A 17,443-nucleotide genomic window follows, 5' to 3' on the forward strand; every position below is an offset into this window, starting at 1 on the left:
AGACCAGGGAGAGGGAGGGCCCCGTTCGTAACTGCGGATCCGACATAAGTCGGATCCGCGTAACTCGGGGACTGCCTGTATAGGTTGAGCCTCTCTAGTCCAGAACTCTCTGGTATGGAAACATCCGTTGTCTGGAATGATTTTAGTTAGCCAGATGCCCACTTTTCATGGGTGTGGCCAAGTTTCTCATGGTCCCATAAAGTTTGTTTACAGCCACCAGTCTTAGCTTTGTGTTCTGTGCTGTTATTTAGCTCTAATTTACCCCGAAGGTTACATCTAGACTTCACAGTTATTTCGGAATAAGATATTCCAGATTAGTTATTCCGAAATAGTATATTTTAAAATAGTACATCTACACAGCAGGGAAGTCTCAAAATTAGTCCGTGGCTGGCTTCCCTAATGTAGACATGCTATCTCGATTTAGAGCCCTAGGAGGAATAACTTAAAATGGCCCTGGTGAGGGGCTATTTTAAAATAGAAGTGGAGCATCTGCACACACCTTATTTCGAAATAGCTATTTTGGAATAGGCATTTTTTTTGTAGAATGAGTTTTACGGAAGTTGAATAAGCCATCCGTTATTTCAAAATTATTTTGAAATCATGGAATTGTTGTGTAGATGCTCCCCTAGTTATTTTGGAATAACAGCCATTGTTCCGAAAAAGCTTTGCTGTGTAGACACACCCTAAATGTCCTGTAACAACCCAATAAGCAGTGGAAGTGTTGCTAATGCTGCTAGACAATATTGACCTTCCATGGTCCAGAAAATTCTCTTGTTCGGAATTAGTCAGGTGGACTAGAGAGGTATAACCTCTATTTTTGTATTGCTGGTTCTGTTATACTGAGCTATTCTCCCCCTCATGTTTGTATTGCCAAATTAATGATAATATGGACCACTTATCTCATATTCATGGCAGTGTTGCATGTCTGAAGCAAATCTGGCTGCTGTTTTGTCTGTCTTTTACAAAATCTTTTAAAATTATTCCGAGATTTACTTTATACCAAATATAAGGGATAACTTGGAACCTGGTTTTATCGTGTGTTTTGACTAAGATGGAAAAGTCATGTGTCAAAAGTGATCAGTCTGAGCTGTCATGGAATGATTAAGCACAGAAGCTTGTTTGCATTGTGCCACATAGTTTGTTGTCATGGGGACAGATCCTCAGCTAGTGTGATTTGTTATTGAAACCATCTTGCCCCCGATATCAGATTATTTATCGACAAAGCTTGTTTGTAATAAGAAATGGTTTAGTTTACAGTATTTGCAATAAGCGACGACAAGTCCTGTGGCACCTTACAGACTAACAGATTTATTGGAGTATAAGCTTTCCTGGGCAAAGACCCACTTTGTCAGATGCATCAAGTATTTCTGGGTTTAGGTTAATGTTACTATGTCTCTTATTTGGAAACAAATCCTGTTTCTCTTCATTCCCCATCTCCCTTCCACTTTTTTTAAGACAATGAAAGGAAAAAAAATTACACTGTAATCTGTTTAAGAGTTGTACTAATAAAGATCTCTGAGCAGTGTCAGGATATTTTTAAGACATAAGACATTTTTGCATTAATCTAAACATAAACACTGAACCCAGATACTGTAGTGTACCCAGAAATTACAGTGAAGGGCACAATAAAATGGCTGTAATAAATAAATAAATAAATATTGCTGCTGGCAGCATAACAGAGACTCTGCTGTATAGCAGCACAGCTGAGACAAATAGAAGAGAACATCTGCTTCTTGTTTCTAGAAATAACCGGCTTTTTAAAATAGTTTTTTCATGCATCTATTAATTTTTGGTAAGCTTAGTAGGTGAAATATGGGATTGGTAAAATGCTTTTTTTTTTCAGTACCTCACTTGAAAACTGTATGGTGCACGCAGTGCTTAACAGGGTCTATGTTAACTTAATTTCTTGAATAACTTTATCTGAATCTCTGCAAACAGTATTGGATGCTCATAAATGTCTTTTAGAACTAAAAAGATTTTTTTTGTGTTGAATTACATATTCTGATTTTGTATGTAATACAAATTCTATCTTCTCTATTCTAAGTACACGAGGCCTCATGCTGGACATGTGATTCTTGCCATGAGTTTTTTATTCCTTAACCTATGTCTTGGTTTGCCCCTCTCTTGTTAGAGTGATATGTTGGTTCTAATTTGTTGTCTTAGAAACTTTTTTTTATTGAAATGAGAATTCTGGAACTCAAACTGAAAGAGGGGTAGTAATAATTTAGTGCAAAAAAATCTCTCTTCTGGATGCAATATATTGTAGTTGTGATATTTTGGTAGTTTTAAGGAAGCTGGCATTTAAAGTTTATGTTGGGGGGCCTATTAAAAGGTTAAACATTCCATATCAGGAGATAGCTAGTCTTCTCCCCTCCCTCCCCCCATGAATAATAATATTGGCAGTAGCAGTTTTGAATCCTGATCCTGCAAATACTCAGGTACATGTTTATCAATGGTACAACTCAGTACATAAACCCTGAGACATATGCTTACCTTTGTCTATATAGGGAAATTGACTAGCCGAGGTATAAGAATAGCAATTCCAGGATAACTCCCAATGTGTGGTCACTGTAACTGGAATGATGACACTGCTTTGAAAGTTAATTCCTTTATAACGATATTACTGAATTTCCTGGTGTCCACAAGCTTAATAGCTGCACACCTCATCCAGCCAGTTTCTTGAAGCTGAGAGCTGAATCCATGATTTGGCTCATTAGAAATTATTGCAGAAAGTTTTGCAACACCCGCTTTCTTGAATGATTCTTTAACATTTTCAGGTTGGTATACTTTACAATTAATAATATAACCCAAAATTAGTACCAAAATTGATAATATGCAAGACACAACTTTTTTCATTGTACTCTCTCTTAAACTTAATGCCAAACAAAACATAAATACTTCATTATTTGAGGAATGTTTAAATTCAAAATGATTTTCTATTTAATTGGCTTTTAACTTGAAAGCATGTGAGCCTGCAACCAGGAGGTTTCATAACTAATACAAATTAACAGCAGTGACTGCAGCTTTCCAGGGATTAAATCTGTTCAGACTGATATCCATTTTGTAAATTGCAGGGCTGCATACTTGGACCTTTAAAAACAAGCTATGCATTGATTACAGAGTTTATCAGTAAATTGAGATTGCTGACAGGGAGTGGTATGCTGACAATTTGCTACTAATAAATACCTGCCAGCATAGTTTTGTACCATGAACAGTTTATCAGAGCAGAGAATGGCAATAATTCCTCTTTGAAGTCACACAGACGTAAGCACTAATGCTCATATCCAGTCTTGTGATAATAAACACTTGTTATCTTTCTGTGTGGGATATTAGTAAAGCATAGCCATGAGAAAAGCCTAGAGGGCAGAGCTTTTTGGGCTAAGTGCTGTTTGAAAGGGGCTTAGCTTCATGAGAAAATACACTCTTATCATATATTCCTGTTTTGTTCAGGGAAACAGAACCGTGATTAGGCTTGCCCCCATCCTAACCAGGAGAAGGTTAAATGAGCAGGTCTTGTCCTAAATAGGTGCACCTGTAGTGCCTACTTTGCATGGAAGAATCAAGCTAAAAAGGGAGAAACTTGCCACAGGAAGGGGGTGGAAACCAGTAGGAATACTGCTGTGCCTCGGTTTTAGCTGACTCTTCCTTACTGAAAGGAAGATAGCTTGTAAACTGCAACCATGAACAAGGATTCAGCAGACCAGTTTCAAGTTGATTTCCACAGGGAAGAATTGTAGGTAAACTATGACCCATTGTTTAGCTGTATTAATCCCATGTAAGCATCCTAAATAAGCTAGACCATTGCTTCTCTTAAAGGAAAACACAGACACTGAACATTTCCTTCATTGCAAAATCCTCATGCCTGTGAATCTGGAAAGACTAGAGCAAAGTTGCCAAAGGAGGAGAGGACTTTGGAAGAAAACCTGAAAACACCCAAGCAGGACCAAGTGAAATCTCTGCCTGTCATAAGGGCTTTGTACATTGTTCTTAAAGAAACACCTGAGCTCATCACTAATTTCTCCTAATTTGAATAATCTTTGGTGAAATACATGAGTCAAAAGGGGTAATAGTATTTTGTCCATGCTATGTCATGGGAGAAATAAAAAGCAGAAAATTGAAAAAGAACGCTCAAGGTGACATGGAGAACTAATAACTAAATTTTTTTGGGGGGGGAGAGGGGGACCTTGGAGTTCCTGTACTTTGTCCACTATGCAGTCACTCTGTATTCTGAATGCAAGTAGAAAAACATTTAAAGTCAGCTGAAAAAGAACAAATCCTTTAGCAATCTTAAATTCCTGGTTTATTTTATCTGGTTACCATTAGTAAAGTTTATAATATCATGTAGCTGTTAGGCTTATGAGCTATCTAGTAAACAAATTCAGGAATCCCATGATAGTACGAAGAGAGAAATGAGATTGTCAAGGTACATATTGAAGTTAGTGATTGGCAGCTTTAAAGGATGCTGTCAATGGACAGAGCTAGTAGAAGTAGGTATATGGGGAAAATATTGTGCAATGAATGGGATAGCTCTGGGAATTAAATGATACGTAGTGCAAAAAATATGCATGATCACATTCAGAATCTGGTTTTAACCAATACAAGCTAAAAAGATTCTTTGTTCTAGCCTCTGTAGTATAACCTAATATACTATAACTACACCTGGCTGTGCCTCTGTGTTTTCTTCTATGCTAATTCTAGTTCATTTGTAAGATCTTAGGTTAAGCTGTCTCTTGTCATGTGTTCATGGTTACCTTGCACAAAAGGGCCCCACTCTCATCTTGGGCCTCTAGATGCCATTGTATAAATAATCAAATGGCTCATCGTGAACTTTGCAGTTGTCCTGCCAATATTCCTTAGGACAGCTCATTTTCTATGTCTCGTTCATTCCTTGATTTCTCTGAGATGGTCAGCAACGGCGCTCTTTGTGGTGGCTTCTGTGACTCTTGTCCATTAGAATTTCTAGGATAAAAATTCTGTGACTCTTGTCCATTAGAATTTCTAGGATAAACTACTGAGATCACTGTGGTAAAATTGGCAAACAGTGGCTTTTGTTTAGTGTCCGCCTGAATAGAATTCAAGACTGGCTCCAGGCTGCATAAGTATAAATGAAACTATTTTAAACTTAACTGAAGTATAATTGAGCTTAGAACATATGTTGCATTTTATCCCACAATTAAGAAGTTTGTTTTCAAATACAAGATTTTTGTAATAGCTTGATCAGGGAACTTTAACTAGAGTAGCAATTGCTATATCTTGTGACATTGACTCTTCATTGAACATTTACTATTTTTGAATGGATAGATTGGAGGATTTCCTAACATTCTTTGTTGGATTAGTTTAGTTTAGAAACATACATCTGTATTTTTGAGTCTTGGTCAAGTATAATATTCCTAAAATGAAAGTGTGTATTTTGGCTGTTCGGCTGCTGTTGACTACTTGCAAATATCTGCATGATTTTTTGTGTGTGGGTCACAGAAGGAAGAAATACTCCAGTTCTCTTTTTACTATTTAATTCCTTGTATCATAAGCTTTTCAGAACAGGAAATCTGTGTCCATGCAGTCTCACTGACTTCAGCTGGGTTTTATGCAAGAGTATAGTTCCACCTGCATAGAGCAACTTGGAGGGTCAGGGATTTAGTTGTTAAAATAAACTTAGTGGTTTAGGGAACTGTAATTGACCAAGCATATGTTGTTTAATTTTTAATCTGTCTATCAAAGTTGTTGTTTATATTAGCAACTTAACCAAGTATGAATAAACAGTACTGAGAATTTTGATATTACTGCATGCTTGGGATTGTTTTTAAAATACATTTAACACCAGTCTCCATGTGAAGATCGTCCATAGAGAATCCATTTTAAAACAAATTTCAGAAATCGGAGGAGGGAAGAGGCAACTTAAATAGAAATAGCGTTCCTTTGGGAAAAAAATTGATTAAAAAAATCTCCTACAGTGGTGTAAACCCAAACTATGTGTGAAAGCAGGAGAAAAAGCTCCCATTTCACTTACACTTTCAAGCTGGGTGAAATGCCAAAAGTAACCCAGTGCCATAAACTCTTGAAAGGTAAATTAGACTTTCAGCAGACTTATCTGTAAGCTAAATTGGTATTACAGATTGGACTAGGGATGTTAAATTGTGAGTAATTGACTAATGAAATAGTCTATGCAATTTGCATTGACTATTCAGTTAGTCGATAGGGAGGCTCTGCTGCTACACTTCAAAGGCGAAAGCGCTGTGGGGCGCATGGGGCCAGTGGGGTAGTCCCTTGCTGGCCCCCATGCTTCCCACGGTGTTTCAAAGCGGTAGCGCCCCGTGGAGCCCAAGATCAGCTGGGGACACCCCCACTGATCCCAGCGTCAAGCGCCACACAGCGTTTCAAAGTGGCAGCACTGCATAGAGCCCGGGGTCAGCAGGAGAGCCAGGGGTCAGCAGGGGAGTCCCCTGCTGTTCTTGGGTTCCATGTGGTGCTGCTTCTTTGAAATGCCGCGTGCAGCCTGGGGATACCTCAGCTGGCCCTGGGATGCATGCAGTGTTTCAAAGTTGGAGTGCTGCATGGAGTCCGGGGTCTGGCCCCAGGCTCCAAACGGCACTGCAGCTTTGAAGTACCCCCGCCCCCTTGCTGCCTCTTTCTGATAGAGGCAACAAGGGAGGGGAACTAGTTAACTTTACTGTCTGATAATCATTCGCTTATCCGATAGTCGACTAGTTGTTCACATCCTTAGACTGGACCTAACTGGTTTTGATTGAGGGGATTTTCTGGACCAGGGAAGGTTCCTCCCAACATGACCCATGCCATACCATGGATGTTACTGGGCCAGAGTGTCTTGATTAAGGGAGGTATAACCTGTAGTGTAACAGGATAGGCATGTTACATTTTGATTAATCATCTGATTGAGTAGTTGATGGAATTTCCATTGACTACTCAATTAGTCTATAAGGGGGGCTCTTGCTGTCCCTCTGCACCTCTCCTTTTGAAATGTACAAGAGCCGCCCTCAGCTCTTCTACTGTATATTTCAAAGGGAGAGAGGCAGTGGGAACTCAAGCCAGTGGGTACCAAAGCAGGCCCTGCTGATGTGGGTTTCCCTCTCTACCTCTTCTTTTGAAGTGTACAAGAGCCAAAGGCGGCTCCTGTACAGTTCAAAGGGTGAGGAGCATTAGTTGGACGGCGTGAGCAGAGCTGTTTGAATCCCCACTTGTGTTATTTCCCCGCTGCCCTCTACCTCCTCTTTCCCTGAGGGAAACAGTGCTGGGGGGGAATCGGCTGGGGTTCCCCCCTTGCTGCCTCTCTGAGGGGAAGTGACTAGTTGAGTTCCTACTTGACTACCTGATAAGTGTTTTCTTACATCCCTAACACAGGAACACAAAGCTCTTTCAAGTGATGGCCACAGTTTTGGGTATTTTTCTGTTCTCATGACAACAGAGGCCTGAACAAGATTTGTTCATTGGCTATAGACTTAGATTTTCTTTACTGGAAAATGGAATTCTTTCAAAAATAACTTCTCATGGTTGTGATATATTAGTATGTAATCCCTACAAAATAATCACAAACTTCTTTTTCCAGGATGCCTCCTCACATGTATTGTTGTGTTTTTTTTTTTTTTTTTTTTTTTTTTGCCTGCTAAGATTCAGCGGCAATTCTATACCTGTGAATCATGGTTTTTCAGACTGCATTAGTATTTGTGTAAATTAAGCAAGTGTGAAAACATAGGAGCAGAATTGATGGGTTTAATTTTTCTTTTGAAGTTTCCACATAGAATGTCCTTACCTTTTGTCCCACAACCCAACAGAAAAATAGACATATAGCTCGAACCTCACTGGTGCAGAAATATCCTTTGTCTGGAATGATTTTATTTAGCTGGATGTCCATTTTTCATAGGTGTGACCAAGTTTGCTGCGGTCTCATAAATTTTATTTATAGCCACTAGTCCTGGCTTTCAGTGTTCTGTGCTGTTACTTAGCTTTAATTTACCCTTAAATGTCTTCTAAGAATCCACTAAGCAATGGAAGTGTTGGTGATGCTGCTAGACAATATTGACCTCCTGTAGTTTGTCAAATTCTCTGGCTTGGCACCAGTCAGGTCCTGTGGGTGCTGGACTAGAGAGATTCAACCTGTACTACTTCTACCACTGTGATGAATGCTCATTGATTTTGCACACAGGATCGGAAAGAGTTATTTTCTCTTCTAGAAGAGTAGAAACTTGTCAAACTCTGGAGATGACCTATAGGAGAAATCGAATTTTCCCTACCTTTCTAGCCCACACTCAAGGGTCAGCGAAAATCAGCTGGTGAGCATGTATTTCAGTATCCTATTCCCACTGCTCCTCTCACATCTCCATTACACTGATTCCTTCATGCATTGGAAAGCCTGATTTATAGGATTGCATCTGTACGAGAAGGCCTCAAATTATTGTGCATTACAAATTCTAGCAACAGCAGTATGTATGTAGGCATTATTTGTAGCATTTTCAGAGTTTGTACTTTGTCTTCTGTAGTTTAGTGACTCACTATGTAGAAAGCATTGTAATCTTCCATGCTTGCTTGTCTGCTGAACATAATTTCCAAGTCTGATTCATTAAAATTAGATGTTGAGTAACCATGTGGTTTCATCACAGAAAATAAATGGACATATCGCTGCTTGCATCGTCTTGTAGCTTTTAATGTCTCAAATGTTTCTACCTCAGTATTCCTTAGGGCATATGTTGTATTAAGAGTGCCAACAAAATAATGCTTAGATAAAGTTAAATTTTTAAATAAGCAAATGTGAGAAGCAGCAATATTAATAAAAATGTCTGGTATGAGAAATGTTGCAAGTTAGCCACTCTCACAGTTTCCATCAATTCTGCATCCAATCTGTAATGAAATTCAGGAATCTGTATTTTAATTGAACTATGTGTATTGGGTTTTTTTTATATAGGAAAGAAATCCTTAATTTAATTGCTGGGTCTATACGTAAGAGTTGTAGTGGAAATCTTGTGTCTGTTCTGAATTGAGAGACTCTCACATGCCATAAGATTCATTAAAACAATGTATTAAATAGATGAGTTTGCTTTCTTTAAAATTTATTTTAGTGTCATTGAACTTGATGGAACTTGTGTATCTGTGCCAAAAAACTTGAAAACATAAGCGATTTCCTCCTGAAATTTTGCACCAGTGTGCTCAGTTTTTTTGAAGTTGTCATTATGTTTTTCTGTGTAAATAGTGGTACATTTAAGTTGTGACTTGCTAACTTATCAACACTTTTTTTGCAGATTAAATGCTGCATTTAATTTCTGCTCTTTAAAGTGTTGGGAGCATATGTATTTGAATGGTTGCGGCTGAAAGGAATGGAATGATTTTTTTTTTTTATTGTAAATGATTTGACTTCATATTGCGCCATGATTTTTTTTTTTTTGACAATCATTTGCTTTCTATGAGCAGTTGCAGTAATATATTTATGATCAATTTCCCTTTAGTTTCTAAACATAAAAAGTTTGATAAAAATATTTCTGAACCTATTCAAGAATGGTTGCTAATAGGTGGCTGTGCATGGTGTTAGATAATTAAGACACGCTTCAGAGTTTGACAGAAGTTGTCCCTACTCATTTTGCATAGCTGGAATTGTGTACCTGAGGCCGAATTTCTTGGCCTAGGATAGTCAAGGCTTTTGAGAGAGTGGCTAATAGGCTGCTCCATTTTGTTTACCTAAAGACTCCATAACCACGGAGCCTCATGGTTCCCATTGGTTCCGGTTCACTGTTTCCAACCAAGGAGAACTGTGGGAAGCGGCAACCCAGACCAAGCTACTTCCAGCAGCTCCTCTTGGCTAGAGACAGCAAACCGGAGCCAATGAGAGCCTCAAGACTCTGTCTGCAGAGCCTTCACATAAACAAAATGGAGCGGCCCGTTAGTACCGTTCTCAAAGTGGGTCCATAGTGCACTTTGAGAAACACTTCTCTAAGTTCACATGTATAGTTTCTTTTAGAAAATGGGAACATCAAATGCATAGGTGTTCCCAAAAAACAAATGTTAAACAAAATACATTCATATAGTGGAAATGCTAACAATCTCATCTATATTCTTAAATATTTTATTGTCTTTAGTCTTTTCCTCATTCAGTTCCTGATATTCTTCTCCCAAGCTAGCTTCTGAACATCAACATGAAATTTTGCATAATAGTCCCAGTTTCTGGCTGAAAGGTATAGTGGTAAGGCACTACCTTTTAAGCTTTCAGAAGGTAGAAGGCGCATGTGAAGAATTTGAACCCTTTTTCTTATGTGGCAGCACGTGAAGTGCTATTGCTTTAAGGAAGTTAGTCCTACCTTCACATCTAGCTTTTTTTCTGAAAAGAGTAAAAATCCAGGATAATTTCTGACTTCTTAAATTGTTTATAGTACTTATATTTTGTTATCTTGATAGTTTCTGTAATGCATAATGCCGTGGAGTACTGTCAGGCTACAAATGCAGCAACCAGGCTTCCAGAGTAGGTAATGTTTTAAAAACATTTATTAAAAAAACTTAATTCTGACTTTTTATTTACATTTTGCTATTTCTTTATTTCCCATTTTATAGTCTTAAATTGCTGGTGTTTTGCTTTTTGGTTAGTTTACTAATCGTGAGTAAAATTTCAAATTTTACGTAAATGACTTTTAATTAGAAAAGTCTTTGCAAAATAAATCTGTGCTGCAGAACATAACTCCAAGGCCTCATTAACAGCCATACTAGGTGAACACTCCTTAGACATTGGAATTATAGAAGAAGGGTGGGGGAGGGAAGGTGTTTTATCGGCGGGAGTGCATGTCAAGTACTCTTGAAATTTGGATTCTGTTGCCAAATAAAAACAACTGGAATAAATCTACTTAATAGACTCCTAGTAATGTGTAAGGATGGGCTGGGTATCAATTTTTACTTACAACTAAAGAGAGAGAACGGGATGTACTGTCATAAGAAATGTTATGTTTTTGTTACAGTGCTCTCCAAGAAACAGTTTTACCAGATATAGTCTCATAAAAATAAATTGGCAGTTAACCCAAAGCTCCTCTTAGAGCATTTGTCTGCATAGATCCTTCTGTGGATATGTGTGTACTGTATATGCATAAGTGCAGGATCATTTAGCTCAGTGGTGTGCAACCGGTGGGTCATAACCCCCAAAGGGGTTGCAGATGTCTTCCTAGGGGGCTGCCAACAGTCGGGCCCAGGCCCTGGCCAGCTGAATCTAAGCACCGCACCATGCTGCTCAAGTTATCTTGGGGGTCACGACACGAATATAGGGCAGTCGTGGTTGAAAAAAGGTTGCGCACCACTGATTTAGCTCAGAGCTGGATACAACCTGCCTGAAACTTTGATTTGGCCCACGAATTGCATCTGGCCACTTTCTATTTATATCCTGCTGCCCATGCCACCGAATGCCCAGGCAGTGGCTCAGGCAGCAGGATCCTATTTAAATAGCTCATGGCTCCTGGTCGCGGTACTGTGAGCTGTGAGCCCTTTAAATATATGCAGTAACCCCAGACAACTGCCAGGCAATGCATTAGCTGTGGGGCGGGGAGCTGCGAATCCTTTGCTGTGTTTTTAATCAAAGCCTCCAGCCTCAGACAACTGGCAAAGGGAGAGCTAGTCCTTTTCTTCATTTGCCAGGTGCCCAGAGCAATTTGATAGATCATCTTTGCTTGACGGGCTCAGTAATCCACTAATGGGACTTGAAAGGCTGTTTTCAAGTAGGGATGTTAAGTAGCGCTTAATAAGCTAATCGAGTAGTTGGTGGAATTTCAATTAACTACTTGATTAGTTGATAAGGGGGCTAGCTCCAGGCGATGGTGCAAGCTGGGACTCAGCAGTCCCGGCTCACGCTGGGTCCCAGTCCACTTCAGCTCTGCCTTTTAAATATAGTAAGAACCTGGGAAGCACAGAGAGCCCGGGGGCAGGAGGAGAAGAAGGAGCCGGGCGGTGGGGTGGAGGCTGTTGAGGGGGGCGCAGAAGCGGCTTTGCGAGCCGCACTTTTCGGGGGCAAGAGTCGCATGCGGCTTGAGCCGCAGGTTGGCCACGGCTGGTGTAGAGAGAGGCATCATGTGGCCAGCTCCCAGGTCTCTGCTGGTCATGTGGGCCAGAGCAGCGTGCACTCCGCTCCCACCCCAGCCTGGCGCCGCCCCCCCCCCCCCCCCCCAGTGTGGTGCCCAGGAAATATCCCTTCCTGCCTCCCTTTGCCATGCTCCTCACTTCCCCACCCGTGCCAGATGCAGCAGGGGAAAATTGTCCCCGCTGGGCTTCCATCTGATGGAAACAGGAAATACCGGACATTTCCTTTTTTTTTTTTTTTTTTTTTTTTTTTTAAAACCAGGTGGAACCCACAAATACCGGACTGTCTGGGTGAATACCGGACATCTGTCAACCCTACTCCCACTGTGGAGACAGTGCTGCTCCCCTTGCTGCCTCTGATACAGAGGCAGGGGCAGGGGAGGAAGGGGAGAGTAGTCAAGTAGTGACTTGATTAGTCGCTTACATCCCTATTTTCTACAGTATGTATTTCTGAAATGGGAGAATTCTCTCACTAGACAAGGGGTGGGCAAAAAGGCCTCTGTGGCCTCTGCTCTCCCACCCTCAGGCCCATTAGGGCCTGGGGATGGAGGAAGCACATGAAGTTTCCTCTGCCCTGCCAGGAGTATGTAGCACTTTGAAGTGTCATGCACTCCTGGCAGGGCTGGAGGAGACTTCACGCACTCCTTCGTCCCCAAGCTGTGATTGGTCTGGGGGTGGGAGGAGCGCGCAAAGTTTCTTCCACCCAACCCCCGCCCTGTGGAGCCTGGGTGCAGGGGAGCACACGAAGTTTCCTCTACTCTGTTAGGAGCACGCAGCACTTTTCTTATTGCCATGCGTTCCTCGCAGGGCAGAGGCAGGGCATGAAGGAAACTTTGTTCAGTCTCCCCATCCCCAAGCTTTGACTGGCCTGGGGGTGGGAGAGTGTGCAAAGCCTCCTCCTGCCCTGTGAGGAGCGCACAGCACTTTGAAGTACCACACGTTCCTTGCAGGGTGGGGGTAGGATGTAGGAAACTTTGCACTCTTCCACCCCTAGGGCAATCAGGAACCGTTTCCTGTGTGGGACTTGTGTGGTGTGTCTGTCCTTTTTAAGGACACACCCTTGGAATCTATGTCAGCAAGTTCATTATTCCAACTCTCCATAAAAACAGCATTTCCCATTGCTGTAAAATGGGCAAAGTACAGGTTTTGGCAGGCTCCACAAACACTATAAGGAGAGAATTACACTCAAACAACATTTGAGATTGTTGCTGGAAATTGTTTTGGTCTTTCATATGTATCTACTTACATGTTTACCAGATTTTCCCCCTCCCCCGCAAACCCCACAACTCTCTCCTGTGGAAGCCAGGTTTCATACCTTCTGTATTTTTCAAGCTATGTCATCTTCTCTAGAGGGGAGAAAAAGACATTCCATGGTTCTCACAGGCTTTTTTTTTGTGTCTCTTGGTAATAGTTTTAGAGGTCAAGCTATCTTGTTTCATAGGCTTTCATTGTGGGTTTCAGATTGTATTAAGACCTCTTATGCATTGAACAAACTACCCCTTTCCTCTTGAGGTAGGCATATTCTACTAGAGGTCAGCCATCTGTAGCTCATTTCAGGGGGAGTCTATATTTCTGTTGTTGGTAGAGCAGCTGCTTTTAAGTTCTGTTAATCTACTTAAGAATTGTTACTCTGTTGTGGCATCTTCTAGATCAGATGTCAAATCTGACAGGGCTGTCTTCCAGTCAATAATTAGACAGGACTCCTATCTGCTCCATTATGATTCCGTGTTTACAGTTATACGTTGAGACCTACAGTTAGCCAGTTTTTAATCCACTGAATCTGTGCCATGTGGATTTTGTATTGTTGTGTTCTGGTTTCTTAATCAAAATGTCATGCAGTACCATGACTTACAGAAATGCATCAGTGCTGTTTATCAAACTTGATATTTGTTTGAGGAAATTAGAGTTTAGTTTGAGATTTTTCATAAACCCATATTGATTGGCATTAACTATATAATCCTCCTATTGTTTTACTAATTGTTATTTATCAGCAGTTCCATTATTTTGCCTAGAATTGATATCAGGCTTATAGTCCTATAATTAAAGGGGTCATCTTGTTCTACCCTTCGTCAAGACTGCCTCTTTTTTTTCCAGTCTTTGAAACTTCCCAGGGTTCCAACACTTATTGAAAATCAGCATTAATGGTCCAGAAAGCGCCTCTGCCAGTTCTTTTAGAACAGATGTAAGTTATCTGGACTTGCTGATTTAAAAATACTTAACTTCAGTAGATACTGTTTAACATTTTCCTGAGTTGCTAGTTCCCAATTATCAGTCATATTTTTCTGTTTAAAATCTTCTAATTGATTTAGCTCATGGGGTAGCTGTGCTAGTCTGTATCTGCAAAAATAATGAGGAATCCTATGGCACCTTAGAGACTAACAGATTTATTAGGACATAAGCTTTTGTGGGTAAAACCCATTTCATCACCTACAAAAGCTTATGTTCTAATAAATCTATTGGTCTCTAAGGTGCCATAGGACTCCTCATTTGTTTTTTAGTCAATTTGGGTCAAATCATAATTACTTACATCTCAACCACCATTAATTTTCTTTTGTGATCCAGTTGCATTCTGTCAAGAAAGGTGAGGTGTAATAGAGAATTGCTCCATGTTGGATGCAGCACTTTTTGAATTAGAACTTTATCATCAATAATTATTAGTAAAGTGAAGGATGTTTTAATACTAGTGGCATGCAACTTCCAGAACATATTTCAGATTGAAGATTCCCAATGATAATTGTCTTTTACTTACAAGTTAAATAAGTGCTTAAGGAGAATGTCATCCTGTTCTTTGGCATAATTTGGTAGAGCAACAGGCACTAGCTAGTTTCCTGTCTTGTGCTTTCAGTATTGTAACATTGGTCCATAAGCATTCCAGAGTACCTGCTTCTAATCTTTGTGACTTGGAAATTGATGATGCTGTTTTTAACAGAGTACAGCCACTCCCCAACTTAAGAACACACTGACTTACGACCATCCGTACTTACAACCAACTTCCTGTTACAATATTTTCGAGTTGAGAAGCATGTACAATATTACAATATTTTCGAGTTGAGAAGCATGTACGTCAAGTTTTTCAATAGGAGCTGAGAGATTGGCCTGGGGGATGAGAGGAGCACAAGTCTCTTCTCTTCATGTGGCTCACAGCTCCCGGAAGGGGAATAGCCTATAGCACTGGCCTACAGTTTAAAGTGACCTGGGACTGCAGCAGGCAGGGAGCCCAACCTGTCTTGGGGGTGGTGCAGGGCTGCTGGCCAGGAGACACTTAGGTAAGTGTCTCCTGGCCAGAGCATGCCTCTGGCACCCCAGTCCATTATGCACCCCAACTGCCTCCCCCAGGTCACCTTCCAAACCCTCTGTACCCTCTACCCCAGGTCAAACTTCCTGCCAGACCCTGTACCCCCTCCTGTATCCCTCACCCAAGCCAGAATCTATTCCAGTACAGGCTGCCTTCGACTTGCAGTGCTATTGGTTCCGGAGATTGCATCGCAAGTTGGGGGTGTCGTAATTCGAGTCTGCATTTATGACAGGGGTCGTATGCCATCGTAAATGTGGGACCGAGGATGTAAGTCAGTTGATTTTGGCCCCTTCTGCACTTACAGAAAAGGCTGTAAGTGTGGGGGATCGTAACTCAGACTGTCGCAAAGCGGGGGCCTCCTGTACCCATACCCTCCCCCCCACGACCCTACTCTCCAATCCCCTGACCCAGGTCACACAACCTCCTCCTTTACCCAAACTCCCTCTCAGACCTCACATCATCTCCTGCTCCCCAGTCTCCTATCCTGAGTGCCCTTCTGCACCATCCTAGACCTGTACCTCCTCCACAGAAAAGTGTGGCCCTTGACCACTTTCCAAAATCATGGAGTGTCTCCTCCCTCTCCCCCCCCCCCAAAAAAAAACTATTGCCCACCTCTGATCTATGCAGAGGACAGATCTGCTCTCTTCTCCTGAGATGGAAGCTGTTCAGACTGCAGAATCTGCACTCTGCATAGAAGTTAGACCAGTATTCCACAACCAAAACTTTATACCACTTATATAGGCAGTGGTTTGATGAAGAAATCCTGTTAAGGTGTTTTTAATAAAACTGCTATTAAAAACCAAAACTTCTCCTTGAAAATTTAAAATTGAATTGTCTTTTTCCTAGCTAATTGTCTGCAGTTGAAGATTTGGCTTGTTTTTTATAGTTGTCTCAGCCAGCTTTTGCATTTCTGGAGCCTGAACAAAAGATTGGGATCTTTTAATACTCTCTCTCTCCCACCACCAAAACACACAATATCCTACGCATACAGATGAGGATTTGGGGGGAAGGTTGGCAGTTGTACATTGAATGAATTGATTCATTCTACATGTAATGAATATGGTAGGAGATGAGGTGGCAGCTTCAGTTCTACATAGATATGCTTCCAGCTGTAAAAAAAGGAGCGTAGGTGCACAAAAGTAAGCACAAAGATAATTGTCAGCATTTAAAGTTTATAGAAATACGGTGATATCACTTCAACTGTTTAATGTCGTCGAGAGGCGTTTAATGTGTTTTTTGTTGTAGAGGCAGCTAGAAACCCACAAGAACAGCTGTGTGTATATATATTAACCTGGCATTTTTGTACATATTTAGTAAAGTTATTTAGGGCCTAATTGAGCCTGTGTGGTATTCTCGGAGAAAGTGTAGTGACATAATGACAGCCATAGGCGAAGTCTGGCAGTGTATTGATTGAGAGGCATTCCCCAGTTCTTAGTTCTGTGCCTAAAACACTAGATAAGACTCTGTCTAGTGCTACTGAGTTATGTTTTCCTTGAATCCAAAGATGACAGTGGTCGCTCCTTAGAAGAGCGGCCCCCTCTGCAAATTCTAGCTAGGAGAGTGGCTGTCTGTGATCAGATCTGTTTTCTTCTCAGAATAGATGTTCTGGTGCACGTGTTTTGACAACTACTGAAGACTTATCTGAATGAGTTTACATTGTTCATTTTACGGGTCTCTTTGCAAAGGAAATGAAGCCTCCCAAATCAGAAGTTTCATTCTTCATGGTATCTTTGATCAGCACTGTGTTTCTAATGCTGATATTCTTTTGTTTTTCTAAACCATGTTAAGCATTCAGAGATAAATACCTGAATAATTATGTAGATTATACAGTCAAATTTGGCTATGGGGAAAATCTTTTGATACTGAGCTTTCCAGTTTTGTCAGCATTCCTGGGAAATAATTAACTAGTCCATTGAAGTCTGTTCATTCAATGAGACTCTATTCTGTTAAAGATGTGCTACTTTCTTGAAACAAAAATAATTTTCTTCACTAAAGCACATAGTATAGTCACGCTTGATCTTAACAGAATGCTCCAGAACACTGTATGGGTACGTCGACACTAGCACGTTAGTTCGAGCTAGGTAGGGTAATGAGGGC

The 17,443-nt window shown here is 40.8% G+C and overlaps 1 protein-coding gene and 1 long non-coding RNA gene across 8 annotated transcripts in view; one reads left to right on the top strand and one right to left on the bottom strand.

The window, feature by feature from the left end:
* LOC142818731 (uncharacterized) overlaps nucleotides 1-4,890 on the bottom strand; it is a 37,208-nt gene extending 32,318 nt beyond the window's left edge. For both annotated transcript variants that reach the window (XR_012896356.1, XR_012896357.1), the window contains exon 1: nucleotides 4,752-4,890. This is a non-coding gene — a long non-coding RNA (uncharacterized LOC142818731). The remainder of the gene's footprint in view (nucleotides 1-4,751) is intronic.
* Nucleotides 1-17,443, top strand: part of RAPGEF6 (Rap guanine nucleotide exchange factor 6) — a 239,641-nt gene that overhangs the window by 6,560 nt on the left and 215,638 nt on the right. The window contains exon 1 of one of the 6 annotated variants that reach the window (XM_075900362.1): nucleotides 10-5,099. The exons of 4 other annotated variants lie outside the window; for them this stretch is intronic. The gene's annotated coding sequence lies outside the window, so the exon portion shown is untranslated. Of the gene's footprint in view, nucleotides 1-9; nucleotides 5,100-7,620; nucleotides 8,286-17,443 lie in introns of those variants that run through there. One more of the 6 variants, XM_075900360.1, reaches the window with a different exon arrangement.

Source organism: Pelodiscus sinensis, chromosome 17 (assembly GCF_049634645.1).
Source record: "Pelodiscus sinensis isolate JC-2024 chromosome 17, ASM4963464v1, whole genome shotgun sequence".
In the NCBI taxonomy this organism is placed as follows: Eukaryota; Metazoa; Chordata; order Testudines; family Trionychidae; genus Pelodiscus; species Pelodiscus sinensis.